The sequence below is a fragment of the Salvelinus sp. IW2-2015 genome, linkage group LG15, assembly GCF_002910315.2.
Source record: "Salvelinus sp. IW2-2015 linkage group LG15, ASM291031v2, whole genome shotgun sequence".
NCBI classification, from domain to species: Eukaryota; Metazoa; Chordata; class Actinopteri; order Salmoniformes; family Salmonidae; genus Salvelinus; species Salvelinus sp. IW2-2015.
This window is the reverse complement of record NC_036855.1, coordinates 50,351,123-50,367,116: the sequence shown is the minus strand read 5'-3', so window position 1 is coordinate 50,367,116 and position 15,994 is coordinate 50,351,123. Positions and strand designations below refer to the sequence as shown.

The following is a 15,994-nucleotide window of genomic DNA, read 5'->3' as shown; positions in this document are numbered from 1 at the left end:
TCACTCTAACAGGTACTGGCAGCAGGCTCAGCAAACAGGAGTAACCATGACCATCCCCCACTGCTGAACCACTTGGATAAGAACCAAATATTTTTTTATTTTATGATAAATTTATGAAACTTGGTACATTAATACTAGATACCGTAACAGTTTGCATTTGACATTTTAGTAATTTAGCAGATGCTCTTATCCAGACTGACTTACAGGAGCAATTATGGTTCAGTGCCTTGCTCAAGGGCACGTAGACAGATTTTTCACCTCTTAACCGCTAGGCTACCTGCCGCCTACTTAAGGAACATTTTAAAGATTGGAGGCAGTCTGGGAAGCGTCAGTCAACAAGGGTGGTCATTTTAATCAAATGGCTGCCATTTGGATTTCCCTGTACTTAGAATGTTGAAAATGGAACAATATAACTCTACCTTTTTGAATGGGATGTATGGGACACAATACTAAGGCTACCACTACTTAATATGCAAGCACTGTTTTGGAACATGTCATATATCATTCTAATCCACAGATACAGTATCACACAATATTTTGAAATCATTAGGAGCATTCTGAAATGTTATCCTATCAATCGAGGGATCAAAATATCGACAAAAATCTGTGATTTTGAAAGCATTTTAGGCGTGTTTTCAAAGGGATCTTAAACAACACAATCCATTTGATTGTATTAGCATACCACTTACTAATGAAGTTATTGCCAATTCAAATTACAGAAGAGTAGGGTTGGGCAGTATTCCAGATTTCCATACTGTCATACAGTTTCTGTACCACACTGTATTACCGAATGTGCACACAAGGGCCGCTGTTTAAAAAAACAGGGTTCTTAATCCAGGAGTGGATTGAATGTGTCTGCTGTAACCAAGAAACTTAATCGTGACATCTAGCAAGTTAGCAAACCAAATGTATAGCTGTAGCGCTGAGCTGGATATAATTTATTTGACAGATCTTAGGCTTCTTATAGTTATAAGCAGTGGCGTATACCACAGTAATTTAAGGGGCACATGTCCACCACATTTCTGCCTAAAGTGTCAAGGACACATATACACTGAGTGTACAAAACATTAGGAACACCTGCTCTTTCCATGACAGACTGACCAGATGAAAGCTATGATCCCTTATTGATGTCACTTGTTAAATCCACTTCAAATCAGTGTAGATGAAGTGGAGGAGACAGGTTAAAGAAGGATTTTTAAGCCTTGAGACAATTGNTGTTTTGTCATTATGGGGTATTGTGTGTAGATTGCTGAGGGGGGGAAAGGATTTAATACATGTCAGAATAAGGCCGTAACCTAACAAAATGTGGAAAAAGTCAAGGGGTCTGAATACTTTACGAATGACTGATGCATTGTGGAGGCCATGGGGATGGCACAGTCCATCAGTCAGACGTGCTACTGAAATTGTATATGGTTATATTATGTAAGAACAATGATGCGACACTAATAKAAATATTATTTTATAACAAATGTGCTTTCTCCAGCATTGGATAGTGGTCGCAGTCCACGGTTCAGACACACATCAGTGCGCTGTTGAATTGGCGCCTTGTCCTAGACRATGTTGCTATGTGCATAATAGCAACGTTAACTAGCATATTGGTGTTGAGAACAATGCAGCGGAGGCAGTAGCAGAATGAGGAGATGAGAAAACAGCCCTTGCCTTATTGTCTAAGAAAAGTGAGGAGAGAGGAAACCAACTTAATTGGGTCTAAAATCAGTAGCCTAACTGTTAAATGTGCCTGGCTTTATCAACAATATATCTACAGAAATAAGACAGATCCTGCTTCTGTTGCCTGTTTGAGTGTMTGTTTAATAGCCTACTGATTCCATGAGCACCAAGCCTCATGCAATGAATGACATGTCAAGTAAATAACTTCCCAAATGTGGCTGTTTTTAATCTTTGCTTTGCTGTAATAAAGGCTTTAAACTTTTTTCATTAGTACAGCCTCTCTGGTATTATTTATAATTMATTTAGTGTGGTTTACACTTCCAAATTGTCCGAAAAATGTCATGTATATTTGTTATTATTACCATTATGATCCTAAGTAACGTCATTGTCATTAGTACCCCTKGGATAGCAGCCTTGTATAACCACCATTGAGCTGTAGGCCTAAGAGCGCATCCTGTTTAGTCTTAATACCGTAACTTACTTCGGTCTACATTTCAATACTTATCTAGGCTACTGTATCAATCATTCATTCATTCATGTCATCACACAGCATACAAGTCATTCATGATTTGAAATGCAATCAAMCATTTTCGTTTTAAAATATAATAAAGCCAGCCTTGAATAATTAGTTTAAACAATAAATAAACCGTTCCATTACGGAATTTGCATTCACGAATGAATGCTCCTGTTTTTAGTCTTTGCTGTAATAAAGGCTTAACAAAAACAAAGTTTTGCAGAGTCTCTGGTAGGCTTATAATTTATATAGTGTTGTTTACATTGTTCCAAAGGGTCAGAAAAATCATATTGTTTTCTATACAGCACCTACACATAATATGTGCACACATAATATGCACCCAGCTCTTGCTCCTTATCTTATTTTTCTTGTTCTCCAGTATTTTCCACAACTAGTCAAATTTATTCCACCCATCTGGCTTTCCATTTACCTCCTGAGCAACCAGTAAACATGTTTCCATTCCCAGTTTATTTTTCACATCCTCTGCATCTATTTTGCTGTCACGTGTTACGGTGTTCAGTTTGTAATATAAAATTTCATAACATAAATAAATTGGTTAAGTCAGGCKCTATTGTGCCATATTCAGACGGGATAGGTTTTACTGGGGGAGGTCGGGAAATGTAATTATGTGCACGAGCACACAACACCATATCTGTCATTTTATTTCTGTCCGAATCTGRCATGTCAGTATTTGTTTTACATGGCATGAGAGTAAAAACTCCAGCCAGAAWAACCTACTGTTTTTTGGCGAACTRCAATGTCCTCTGACAATACAAGTCCCGTGCGAATCGACATCCCTGTGTTTTGAGAGAAATGTCTGCGTTTGACAGCTCGCGGTTCGTGCAAGAAAACAATAAATTATTCGATAAATTTAACTAAGTGCTGCACATAYGCTARATYTYYYRSYRRRARATYTAGCRTATCAACTTTCACAGTGAACYCTTTTGTTTATATAATTAAATATTGSCAAAATGCATCAGTAAAAACTATTGAGCCTATTTAATGCAAACCTTGCTGTTAGATAGCAAAGCAGCATAACTGACCTAAACATTTGGAAATGACAACTTCAGTGCTTCATTTGTAAATTGGGAGGTGCCGGTACAAAAAGTGAGCGCGAGAGGGGGGGTGACCTGGGGAGTTCCGAGGTAATGAACGCATAAACAAATTTATAAATAAACTTTATAATAAAGCATTGCATGTATATCATTGCATTTGCATAGTAGTATTAGAGCATTAGACACAGAAAAGTACTCGTTACATTTGGATTGCTTAGCAGGACAGGAAAATGGTCCAATTCACACACTTATCAAGAGAACATGCCTGGTCATCTCCACTGCCTCTGATCTGGCGGACTCACTAAACACAAATGCTTCGTTTGTAAATTATGTTGGAGTGTGTCCCTGGCAATCTGTAAAGAAATTAATAACAATTGTGCTGTCTGGTTTTGCTTAATATAAGGAACATGAAATMATTTATACTTTTACTTTTGATACTTAAGTATATTTCAACAATTACATTTACTTTTGGTACTTAAGTTTATTTCAAACCAAATACTTGTAGACTTTTACTCAAGTAGTATTTTACTGGGTCACTTTCACTTGAGTCATTTTCTCTTAAGGTATCTTTACTTTTACTTAAGTATGATAATTGGGTACTTTTCCCCACCACTGGTCTTTGGTCATACWTGTCAKATAAAGAGAGCAAGGGTTGAGGGAACAGGGAATGTTTTTCCTAAACAAATGAAACATTTCGGTAACAGAACWGACAACTCTTGGTCGACCAAGAGTTTATTATTTTATTCGGGGACAGCCTAAACTCGCATGAATATTTTTTATGACCACACCAGTTGTGGGACGCCCTCACCATTCCAACACAGAAAAGATGCTTTTTAACAAAAACATTTTTGAAATGGAAGGAAAACTATTTCACTCATATTGTATATTTCATAGAAATCTGGAAACACTGGACAGTTACTTAAAGGGAGCTAAGTTCATTGTGCATGACACCACAAAGTAATGCTTGCAAGGCCTGTGGCATTGTGGTATGCCTAACAGGTATCTGATATTCCCAGAAAAGCTGTGCTGATGTTGAGTTATAAGCCCATCTGATGAGGCACTTTCCTAACGCTAGAGAGAGGGCATTTGCTGAGCTATAGTCTGTAGTGAAGACTGCAAACTCAAGTGTTTGAGAACATGAGAAGTAATCCAGCTAAACATTTATGGAGATGTAGCCCAAAGGACAGGGGATTCGAAATGTGGAAATAAGCTTTCTCCACATCCACCTTTACAACTTCACCAACCCATGACTAAGATGTAGGAATTCAAAACACACGTTGCAATTCAACATAATCAGGAAAAGTGACCAGTGAGTTTGTGTATCATAGGCTATAGGTCTCATTGTGCCACATTCAAAGACCTAGTACTCCTCTTCCAATACAACACATTTTGATAAGATGAATACTACTATCATAATGAAATACTCTGATTAGGCACTGCTTGTGGAGAATCGCTTGGGCTGCAAGTCTTTCGCAGCACTCGACCCAGCAAAACTATCAATCTGCCTCGATGGCAATGGGGTGGAAATTAAGGCATGATTCAGTGATTAGAGCAGACACTTCTGCTCYGAAAGCAGTTTTTGCTAAGAGTCAAAATATCTCACAAATCAGCCTGTGGACAGAGATTTGAGATTGATAGCTGGGCTGACGTTGTAAGTTAACAGAAAATGGGCCATTTGGATAGTAAATACAGCAAGACATAAACATGTCTCCAAGTACCGTTTAGGCTACAGGACAGATTAACATACTAAAAGAGACTGAAGCGATTTAATGGAGGTATGTGTCTGACATGTGAATATATATATATATATATCACCTTTATTTAACCAGGTAGGCTAGTTGAGAACAAGTTCTCATTTACAACTGCGACCTGGCCAAGATAAAGCAAAGCAGTGTGACACAAACAACAACAGAGTTACACATGGAATAAACAAGCGTATAGTCAATAACACAATAGAAAAAAAGAGTCTATATACTGTACAGTGTGTGCAAATGGAGTGAGGAGGTAAGGCAATAAACAGGACTTTATGTTAAATAAAGGACMGTAGTCTAAAACCAGCGCTACAGCACCCGTCAGATAAGTAATTTGAGAGCAGGAGACAATAGAAACACAAAAGGTAAACTATAGCCTATAGCCATACTGACAGACACCCAACCCCATCTAGTAGTGTGCTCTCTCAAACTGGACACTTAGCACAGCTGTGTTATTCTACATTAAACTCCAGAATTTGTCCTCCATAGCTTGTTCTCCATATTCTTTTAAATAGGGAGCCAATTTGTTTTCAGCACATGTATTTCCACCATGACTGAGCAAAACTCGTTTTCTCATGGCTCTCGTCCCTCTGCAGCAGATATGTTAGGAACATCGAATGGCAATAAAATSACACTATCAAATCRCAACTTCACTTTGAGCCAATCAGAGAGCACGGTCCTRGGAATAACAACAAAAAGGGGAAAATTGTTCTAACTAAAACAATAAAGCTACCCAGAAAAAAAGAAAAAAGTTATTGTCCTGCTGAAAAAGGTGAATTCATCTCCCAGTGTCTGTTGGAAAGCAGACTAAACCAGGTTTTCCCTTCAGGAAGTTTTTTAAGATAAAAAGAAACAGAAAAGATCTAAGCACAGGCAAAATCCTAATCCTTGCCGATGACAAGCACACCCATTACATGATGCATCCACTACCATGATGGAAAATATGAAGAGTGGTACTCAGTGATGTGTTGGATTTGTCCCAAACATAACATATTATATTCAGGACAAAGTTAATTTCTTTGACACATTTTTTGCAGTTTTACTTAAGTGCCTTGTTGCAAACAATATGCATGTTTTGGAAAATGWTTATTCTGTATAGGCTTCCTTCTATTCACTCTGTCATTTAAGTTTGTATTGTAGAGTAAATACAATGTTGTTGATCCTTCATCAGATTTCTCCTATCACAGCCAATAAACTCTGCAACCATTGGCCTCCCTGAGTGTTTTCCTTCCTCTCCGGAAACAACTGAGCTAGGACGGAAACTGAGTTAGGACGGAAACTGAGTTAGGACGGAAACCGAGTTAGGAAGGAAACCGAGTTAGGAAGGAAACCGAGTTAGGAAGGACGCCGGTCTCTTTGTAGTGACTGGGTGTATTGATACACCAGCCAAAGTGTAATTAATAGCGTCACCATGCTCAAAGGGATATTCAATGACTGTGTTGTTATTTTACCCATCTACCAATAGGAGCCCTTCTTTGCGAGGCATTGGAAAATCTTCATGGTCTTTGAATTTCAAACCCAGATTCAACCACTCTGCTTGACTGAGGGAATTTACAGATAATTGTATGTATGGGGTACAGAGATGAGGTAGTCATTCAAAAATCATGTTAAACACCATTATCGTACACAGAGTGAGTCCATGCAACTTCTGACTTGTTAGGCACATTTTTACTCTTGAACTTTTTTAGTCTTGTCATACCAAAGGTGTTGAATAGATATTGTCTCAAGACATTTCAGCTTTTCATTTTTTATTAAAACCTCTACAGGATCGGTGGGTCCCCCACGGGACGGTTGAGCTTACGTAGSCTAATGCGATTAGCATGAGGTTGTAAGTAACAAGAACATTTCCCAGGACATAAACATATCTGATATTAATCTAACTGCACTGTCCAATTTACAGTAGCTTTTACAGTGAAAGATTACCATGCTATTGTTTGAGGAGTGTGCAGTTATGAACTTGAAAAGTTATTAATAAACCAATTAGGCACATTTTGACAGTCTTGGTACAACAGTTTGAACAGAAATGCAATGGTTCATTGGATCAGTCTAAAACTTTGCACATACACTGCTTCCATCTAGTGGCCAAAATCTAAATTGCGCCGGAGCTGGAATAATACATTACAACCTTTCTCTTGCATTTCAAAGATGGTACAAAAAAATACATGTTTTTTTTCTTTGTATTATCTTTTACCAGATCTAATGTGTTATATTCTCCTACATTCATTTCACATTTCCACAAACTTCAAAGTGTTTCCTTTCAAATGGTATCAAGAATATGCATATCCTTGCTTCGGGTCCTGAGCTACACGCAGTTAGATTTGGGTATGTCATTTGAGGTGAAAATTGGAGAGAGAAAAAGAGGCGGATCCTTAATTAATTAGTAAAAAATAATACATGTAAAAAACATAATTCCACTTTGACATTATGGGGTATTGTGTGTAAACCAGTGACCAAAAAATCTCAATTTAATCCATTTTAAATTCACACTGAGAACAAAATGTGGAAAAAGTCAAGGGGTGCACCTAGGCCTTTTTAACTGCCTACCCTAAACAACATTGTTTTAGGCCTAGGCTTTCTCCTCAAAATCACTGTCTAAACATGGTTAACTTTTCATTGGGAGAAATTTTACTGGTGAATGTCGGCATTAGATATAAAAAGTGTTTGGATACCTTGTGAGAATAAGGTCTATGACACACTCATCTACACATATTTGATAGCCATCTTGCATTCCCATCTAAAACAATTAAGGCTGGTTTATACCTTACGTACGCGACACAAAAACAGTACGCAAAATGAGAGCCTGCATTCTTGTGTAAAATTATGAATTGTTGGGCTGCACATATCTGTGTAGGTTTGCTACGCAACACCATTCTACATAGCTACTTGTAGTTCTTCCACGCGTCTGTACATAGGACATAAACTAGGCTTAAGGCGCAATTCATAAAGGAAATATTGCATACTGAGTGTGTGTAAAACATGCTGGATCTGAGAGAAAAATCTCTAGAAAGAAAGAGAATGGAAGTCTTACATCCTTGCTCAACTGGTCATGTGACCTGCTTGCTACGCAGTCCATCATCTTTTATTCCGCCTACAGCCCTAGCATCAGCCCTGAGGTAATAACAATCAGCATAGTCGTCATAGCAACCCAACCCTGCTTTTTTCTTGCTCAGCTGTGTGTCGGCTATTCTTAAAATCAGAGAATGTTAGTGGGCAGGGCACCATGTTATCAGTGGCACCAAAGGATTTATTATCTAGGCTAAGGGGCCATTTTACAAAATACGATGAGGTCAAATGAGGAAATTAACCATGACAGCTACAAAGCAAAACCCAGGAAGAATGTGGCCTATATATGGCTCTGGACTAGGCCTGACCAAATGGAGAACCTGGGGGGGGGGGGAAACTGACAAACAAACTTACCACAGAACGGGAAGAGGACAAGTACCTCGAGTAGACTCAAAGAATAATATGAATTGGTTCATTAAAAAAAAATGTGGCTGTGATCTAAAATAGGCATGAATCCTGATGAGTTTCTCTGGCAGAATCTGTACATAACTGGCCTTTCACTGAAAGGTAGCCGAATGTTTGATAAAAGCAGCTCTAGTTCATTCAATTTCCTCAATGACGCCTGTAGCTCATTTGTTTCGTTGCTCCTTTCACAATAAAGCCTAATTACCTACCCACAGGTCTCGGATATGGATAAAGCTTAATTGTGTGCTCAACTCCAGGTCATGCCCTTACAATATTAAGCAGACGTCAAAGGCTGGTACAAACAAATGTCCATGGAAGGTTATTCTCAGGTGTCAAAAAAGGCCCACTCCTATGAATGGTCAACAAAGCAACTAGGCCTATAAACGGTCTAGAATCTTAATTTAAGATGCCACCGCATGTACACAGGCCTAGCTTTTTTTTCTATCAATAACACAGAGGAAATATTGCCTGAGCCTTCCTCACTGGTTTGTTTACCTTCCTTCTTGGAGTAGCATAATTAACTTACAAATGTGTGGGCACTAATGCACTAGGGACCTCAGCAGTGAAGTGGCAGCAAATAACAAATCTATGTGGCAATGTAAAAACTGTGCACACTTTTATCTTGTTCCCAGTAGCCTCCTTTAGTTTTTTGTTATTTAACCAGGCAAGTCAGTTAAGAACAAATTCTTATTTACAATGACGACATACCCTGGCAAAACCCAAACGACACTGGGCCAATTGTGCACTGCTCTACCGGACTCCCAATCCCGGCCGTATGTGATTCAGTCTGGATTCGAACCAGGGACTGTAGTGACGCCTCTTGCACTGAGATGCAGTGCCTTAGACCGTTGCGCCACTCGGGAGCCCTTAATGGTGTTGAAATGTTGGCTCCACCTACTATCTATAATTCAGAAGCTAGGCTTAGGCTACATCTAGAGCCAGACCACGTGACCATTTAACAAAGTAGTCCAGTGCCTACAACTACTCAGTCCATTCCGCACTAGAAACTAGATACATTTGCAAGTGGTGCCTTTGAAACTCCAGCCAGAAAGACAAACACTCCACAAGCAGATTAGCTTACCAGTAGCCTATATCTGATAAAGATGGTTGTGTTTGATCTGATGGGTCAAATATTAGCCTACTAGGCTTACGTGATCAGCAAAAAGAAATAGCCATGCAGAATACAGTAAAAGCACCTGACCGTCTGGATAGTATGTGTGCCCGGAGATGGAGACATGAAATACAGGCCGTTCATGCCATTCATTTGCTGATGGTGTGACATTTGGAGTGGCTATGACTGAAAACAGCCTGTAGCAGACTGGAAAAGACTCCTTGTGTGTCATTCAGCTGCTAAATTTCAATGCCTCAAGGGCCTAGACAACAATTACAAAATAATTCAAACCTGTCCAAGTAACAACCTACCATTAGGATGCCTTCCTCCATTTGGATTCAACTCTATTGAATAAGATGTTATGAGGCTGAGATGGAATCTGTGTGCAAAAACTAGGGCTGGGAATTGCCAGGGACCTCACGATACAATATTGTCACAATACATAGGTGCCGAGAAGAGACGTATTGCGATTCGATACTGCAAATGTATTGCTATTTGATGTTCCAAATATATTGCTCAATATACACTATATTAACAAAAGTATGTGGACACCCCTTCAAATGAGTGGATTTGGCTATTTCAACCCCACCCGTTGCTGACGTGTATAAAAATCGAGCACACAACCATGCAATCTCCATACACAAACATTGGCAGTAGAATGGCCTTACGGAAGAGCTCAGTGACTTTTAATGTGGCACAGTCATAGGATGCCACCTTTCCAACAGGTCAGTTCGTCAAATTTCTGCACTGCTAGAGGTGCCCCGGTCAAATAGAAGTGCTGTTATTGTGAAGTGGAAAGGTCTAGGAGCAACAATGGCTCAGCCGCGAAGTGGTAGGCCACACAAGTTCACAGAACGGGACCACCGAGTGCTGAAGCGCATAGCGCGCACAAATCGTCGGTCCTCACTACAGAGTCACAATCTGCCTATGGAAGCAATCTCAGCATAAGGAAATGTTTGTCGGAAGCTTAATGAAATGGGTTTCCATTGACGAGCAGCTGCACACAAACCTAATATCACCATGTGCAATGCCAAGCGTCAATTGGAGTGGTGTAAACCACGCTGCCATTGGAGTCTGGAGCAGTGTAAACGCGTTCTCTGGAGTGAAGAATCACACTTCACCATCTGGCAGTCAGACAAACAAATCTGGGTTTGGCAGATGAGAGGAGAACGCTACCWGCCCCAATGCATTGTACCATCTGCAACGTTTGGTGAAGGAAGAATAATAGTCTGGGGCTGTTTTTCATGGTTCAGGTTAAGCCCCTTAGTTCCAGTGAAGGGAAATCTTAATGCTACAGCATACAATGACACTCTAGACGATTCTGTGCTTCCAACTTTGTGGCAACAGTTTGGGGAAGCCCTTTCCTGTTTCAGCATGATAATGCCCCCGTGCACAAAGCGAGGTCCATACAGAAATGGTTTGTTGAGATAGGTGTGGAAGAACTTGACTGGCCTGCACAGAGCCATGACCTCAAGCCCATCAAACACCTTTGGGAGGAATTGGAACGCCGACTGCGAGCCAGGCCTAAATGTATACAGTTAGGGCCTAGCTAGGTAGGTAATTTCTGTCCAATATATAGCAAAACATTTAACTGCCACCTTCATTATGCCACATTAATGACAACACCAGAGTTTGTATATCTGGCCTGGAATTGAAGGCCCCCAGCATCAACATACAGGGCTGACAACATCCACAATTTCCCCACCAAAACCAATAACCCTACTTCATTATAACGTCACTGTGTACACTATGCATAGCGTACGTCACTGTGTACACTATGCATTGAATGCCGGGTTTCGACAGCGGGGGGAGATATTAATAAACACCTCAAAAGAACTGCACATTTTTAACACTGACATAATATTGAAATAGGGTTATTGAAAATACACATTTTAAAGTAGGGGTAACAGAGCTAGAGCTCCTGGTCAAGTTTACCAATGCAACAGCAACACTGGCAAAATACAAGATACACTGTAAACCTCTCAGCTGCCTCATCTGACAAGAGGTGAACTCTGGGTCAAGCAATCAAAGCCTTCCTTTCTCGGAGAGCAGGAAATCAGAGTAGGCTAGCGTAATGACTGAACCATGTGAGAGAAAGCAGGTCCCCGCCAATCGAATGATCTTCACAGGCTAAATAATGGCACAGGTTAAGGCAACAGCTGAATCTGGTCAGAGTGGTCTACTCTGCAGGCGGTACTGACTGGTTATGTAAGCATTGAGAGGAGATATGATTCACACAACATGCAAACCAACTCTTAGCAGTAACACTGAATTGCAACCAAAATGGAAAGGATGTAGCCTATTGCAGTGGGCTCACATTTTTAAATAGCCAGATTGTCCCTTTATTGGACAAGACAATGTCTTGTTAGTTTTGCTGCGAACAAAACTAAAACTGTGGAGACAACTAGAAACATTAAAATATTCTGAAATACTGCAGTTTAAAATACTGCATTTTCACCATTCACTGGAAATTGGTGCTCTTGATGGTGTTTCAAAACATGAAAATGACTCCATCACACCAGCTGGCTGGCCATGGTCTTATAGTAAATAAACAAATGTTGCTATTGCTTCACATCTCTTTTGGGCTGCCTAAAGGAACAGATATTGATGTTGTGGCTAGTGTGTCTGCATTCAGACATAGGCCTAATATAATATATATGTTCTGCCTAGGTGCCTACATGTTATGCTTTCTATCAAATGAAGAAGACACTGACTAGTACAAGCAAAACTGCTTGAGTAGTACTCATGCAAGTACTTAAGCTATAGGCTTGAGATTCATTCTTGCAATGTCATCATAATTTGCCTGACGTGCAACTGCAGCTAGACAGTGCAAGACTCTTCTGGATGGGTGACAATATACATAATTTGTGACAATGGGTCAAAACGCCCTTGACCCCAAGATCCAAGGTAGCCTTTACCTTACTTAACTCAGAGAAATTGGGACAACAGAAACGTTTTCCCTCAAAGACCTCTGCGTAGCATCCACATTGTGTCTTGCTAGAAGCAGGCTAGCTCAGTGCGTGATTGCGGCCTGCATGAGCACCCCGCCCCCCTCGAGCATCCCATTGTTCCTGCATGAACACCCCCCCAAGCACACCATCTTCATGCTTGAGTGACACTTTTGATATTCTGATTGTCTATGGATTAAAATGTGGGTCAAAGGGGAAATAAAAGTATTATCTGAGTTTGAAGGACACTGTCTACCGGTGTCCTAGCTAGCTAGCTACCGATGTTGTACCTGCCTACCGCCCGCTGTGTACCGGAGTCCGCCTAGCTAGCTAGCTTACTAGCTAGCACACCGTGTCCTTTGCTCCCGCCTGCCGAACACCTGGCCTCGCCGTCGTTAACAGAACTGCGGGAAAGCAGTGTCCGACAGGCGTGAGCGAAGTGCAGTCTACTGGTGTCCTAGCTATTGTTAGCTACCTATTCCGCCAGCTAGCTAGCACCCAGTTTCCTTCACTAACACCTGCCCTCACCTTCATTAACAGAACTGCGGGAAAACAGTGCCCGACAGGCGTGAGCGAAGTGCAGTCTACTGGTGTGCTAGCTAGCTACCTATCCCGCCTGCTGTGTACAGGAGTCCTAGCTTGCTAGATAGCTAACACAGTATCCTTCGCTCCCACCTGCCGAACAACTGCCTCGCCATCGTTAACAAAACTGCGGGAAAGCAGTGCCTGATAGCCGGGGCGAAGGACACCGTCTACCCAGTGATGGTACGTTTGATCCCGGAGCTCCGAGGCACATGTCAAAATAGCTAAGCAGTGTACTTCAAAGCAGTGTGCCAATCCCTGTATCAATTTATCAGAAGCATGTGATCAATGACGTCCGAAGCTTCATTGCACCACCACCTGATTGGTTTGGTAGAAGACAAAAAGGCTAAGTTGCGCACGTGCTAGGGATGTGGGACGTCATATCTAATAATTTGGCAGCTCTAAATTATTTTGACCAGCAGGTGCCAATAGTAACTGTGTTGGTCAAAGCCTAGAGTAATTAACCTATTTGGAAAACCTCAAAGCTTAGTTTCCCCATCACTAAGGGTGGCAGGTAGCCTAGTGGTTAGAGCGTTGGGCCAGTAACCAAAAAGGTTGCTGGATGGAATCTCCGAGCTGGCAAGGTAAAAATCTGTTGTTCTGCCCCTGAACAAGGCAGTTAACCCACTGTTCCCCGGTAGGCCGTCATTGTAAATAAGAATTTGTTCTTAACTGACTTTCCTAGTTAAATTTTAAAAATAAAATAAAAATACGGAGGGCTTATCAGCAATTGGCATCCAATGTTACAGTGCATTACCGCCACCTACTGTACTGGAGCGCCTAACTCCAGCTTTTGTACCAGAGTCCTAGTTTCAAAATGGATCAATAGAAGTATAAAGAGGGATGCAGGAACGCCCTGAATTGCGGTCCGCAATGGCACCCTTCTCAGATAGCTACATAGCCTGGTTTGCTGGCTAGATAGAGCTTAGTTATGATACTACCTCTCACTGTCTTGACGGAATAATGACGAATACCGTGGTAATGGTGACTTAATTATGTTTAACGGAAAAGCTACCGCCAAATGGTTGACAAGTACCATGCCATGTTTAATTACAATTTCAATAAGGACGTGGATATTCTATCTACAACGACCTGCATTTAATTTTTGTTCCAGTATTTAGCTGATTATTACCATCTATAAATAATCAGCATCCTCAAGAACACAGTTACAGAGAGCAAACCAACTCCATCACTTATACGTACGTCACGAGTGCATTAGCTAACAGCTATCGTAAGTAGCTAACGTTAGCTATCATAAGTAGCTGGCTATCTATCTTTAAGTTTGTTTCCCATGGCAAGTAACATATTATATTTTATCATCAGTACTAATTGACGTTGTCACATTTGTGAAATTTGCTACCAAGAAAGATGCGAATCGAAAATGCAATTACATCTTACCAGTATGTTAGCTAGGTGGCTAGGAATACCCGCTAGCTAGCTGTCGTCGTCGGCCTGGTATGTTATTGGTGGTAGAAAGAAAGCCCGTGAGTGAGGAGATGAATTGAGACGTAATTCAAATAGCGAGATGTAATAAGTATCCTGGATCCATTTCCTAGAGATGGTGATTCAACAGCTCTTCAATGTGTGCACTCCTAATTTTAGACTGTGAAATGCTTGCTCGCGTATGATTATTGGCTTCAAACCTGTCTTCATAACATTTCCAACCAGATCATCTGCAGGGACTGGAGTTCCGCGGATGGGGGCAGACTGTACCATTGTGACACCTATGTGAATCTAGCCACAATAACGATTAGCCACAAAGTGGAATTTGCTGTTCGTCTTCAAACTAAAAGTCCCTCGTTGAAAGTGATGCAAATATTTCGGTCATGTCATATTTTGACTACATAATGTTAAACAAGGTGGGACTGTTAAACACATTTAACAATCAGTTGAAATCGCACTGTGGATGTATAAGACTTCCTAATTGCATTGGGGGCATACTTATTTCACTGTAAAGCCTTACCTATGGCTTGTGGATCAATTCAATAGCGTATCAGTCTTATTTATTTATTTTATTGTTTACCTTTATTTAACTAGGCAAGTCGATATTTATTTTAAATTATTTACAATGACGACCTACCAAAAGGCAAAAGGTCCTGTGGGTACGGGGGCTGGGATTAAACATATAGGACAAAACACACATCACGACAAGAGAGACAACACAACACTACATAAAGAGAGACTCAAGACAACATAGCATGGCAGCAACACATGACAACACAGCATGGTAACAACACAACATGGTAGCTGCACAGAACAGGGTACAAACATTATTGGGCACAGACAACAGCACAAAGGGCAAGAAGGTAGAGACAATAATACATCACGCGAAGCAGCCACAACTGTCAGTAAGCGTGTCCATAATTGAGTATATGAATGAAGAGATTGAGACAAAACTGTCCAGTTTGAGTGTTCGTTGCAGCTCGTTCCAGTCACTAGCTGCAGAAAACTGAAAAGACGAGCGACCCAGGGATATGTGTGCTTTGGGGACTTTTAACAGAATGTGACTGGCAGAACGGGTGTTGCATGTGGAGGATGAGGGCTGCAGTAGATATCTCAGATAGGGGGAGTGAGGCCTAAGAGGGTTTTATAAATAAGCATCAAGTAGTGGGTATTGCAACGGGTATACAGAGATGACCAGTTTACAGAAGAGTATAGAGTGCAGTGATCTGTCCTATAAGGAGCATTGGTGGAAAATCTGATGGCTGAATGGTAAAGAACATCTAGCCGCTCGAGAGCATCCTTACCTGCCGATCTATAAATTACATCTCCGTAATATAGCATGGGTAGGATGGCCATCTTAATCAGGGTTAATTTGGCAGCTGGGGGGAAAGAGGGGCAATTACGATAGAGGAAACCAAGTCTAGATTTAACTTTAGCCTGCTGCTTTGATATGT

At 40.8% G+C, this 15,994-nt stretch overlaps 1 protein-coding gene across 1 annotated transcript in view; it reads right to left on the bottom strand.

Moving 5' to 3' along the window:
* The window catches only part of LOC111974402 (MAP kinase-activating death domain protein), a 57,140-nt gene extending 42,343 nt beyond the window's left edge, over positions 1-14,797 (bottom strand). Inside the window, exon 1 of the mRNA XM_070447368.1 lies at positions 14,496-14,797. The gene's annotated coding sequence lies outside the window, so the exon portion shown is untranslated. The remainder of the gene's footprint in view (positions 1-14,495) is intronic.
* Between the last annotated feature and the right edge of the window lie 1,197 nt (positions 14,798-15,994).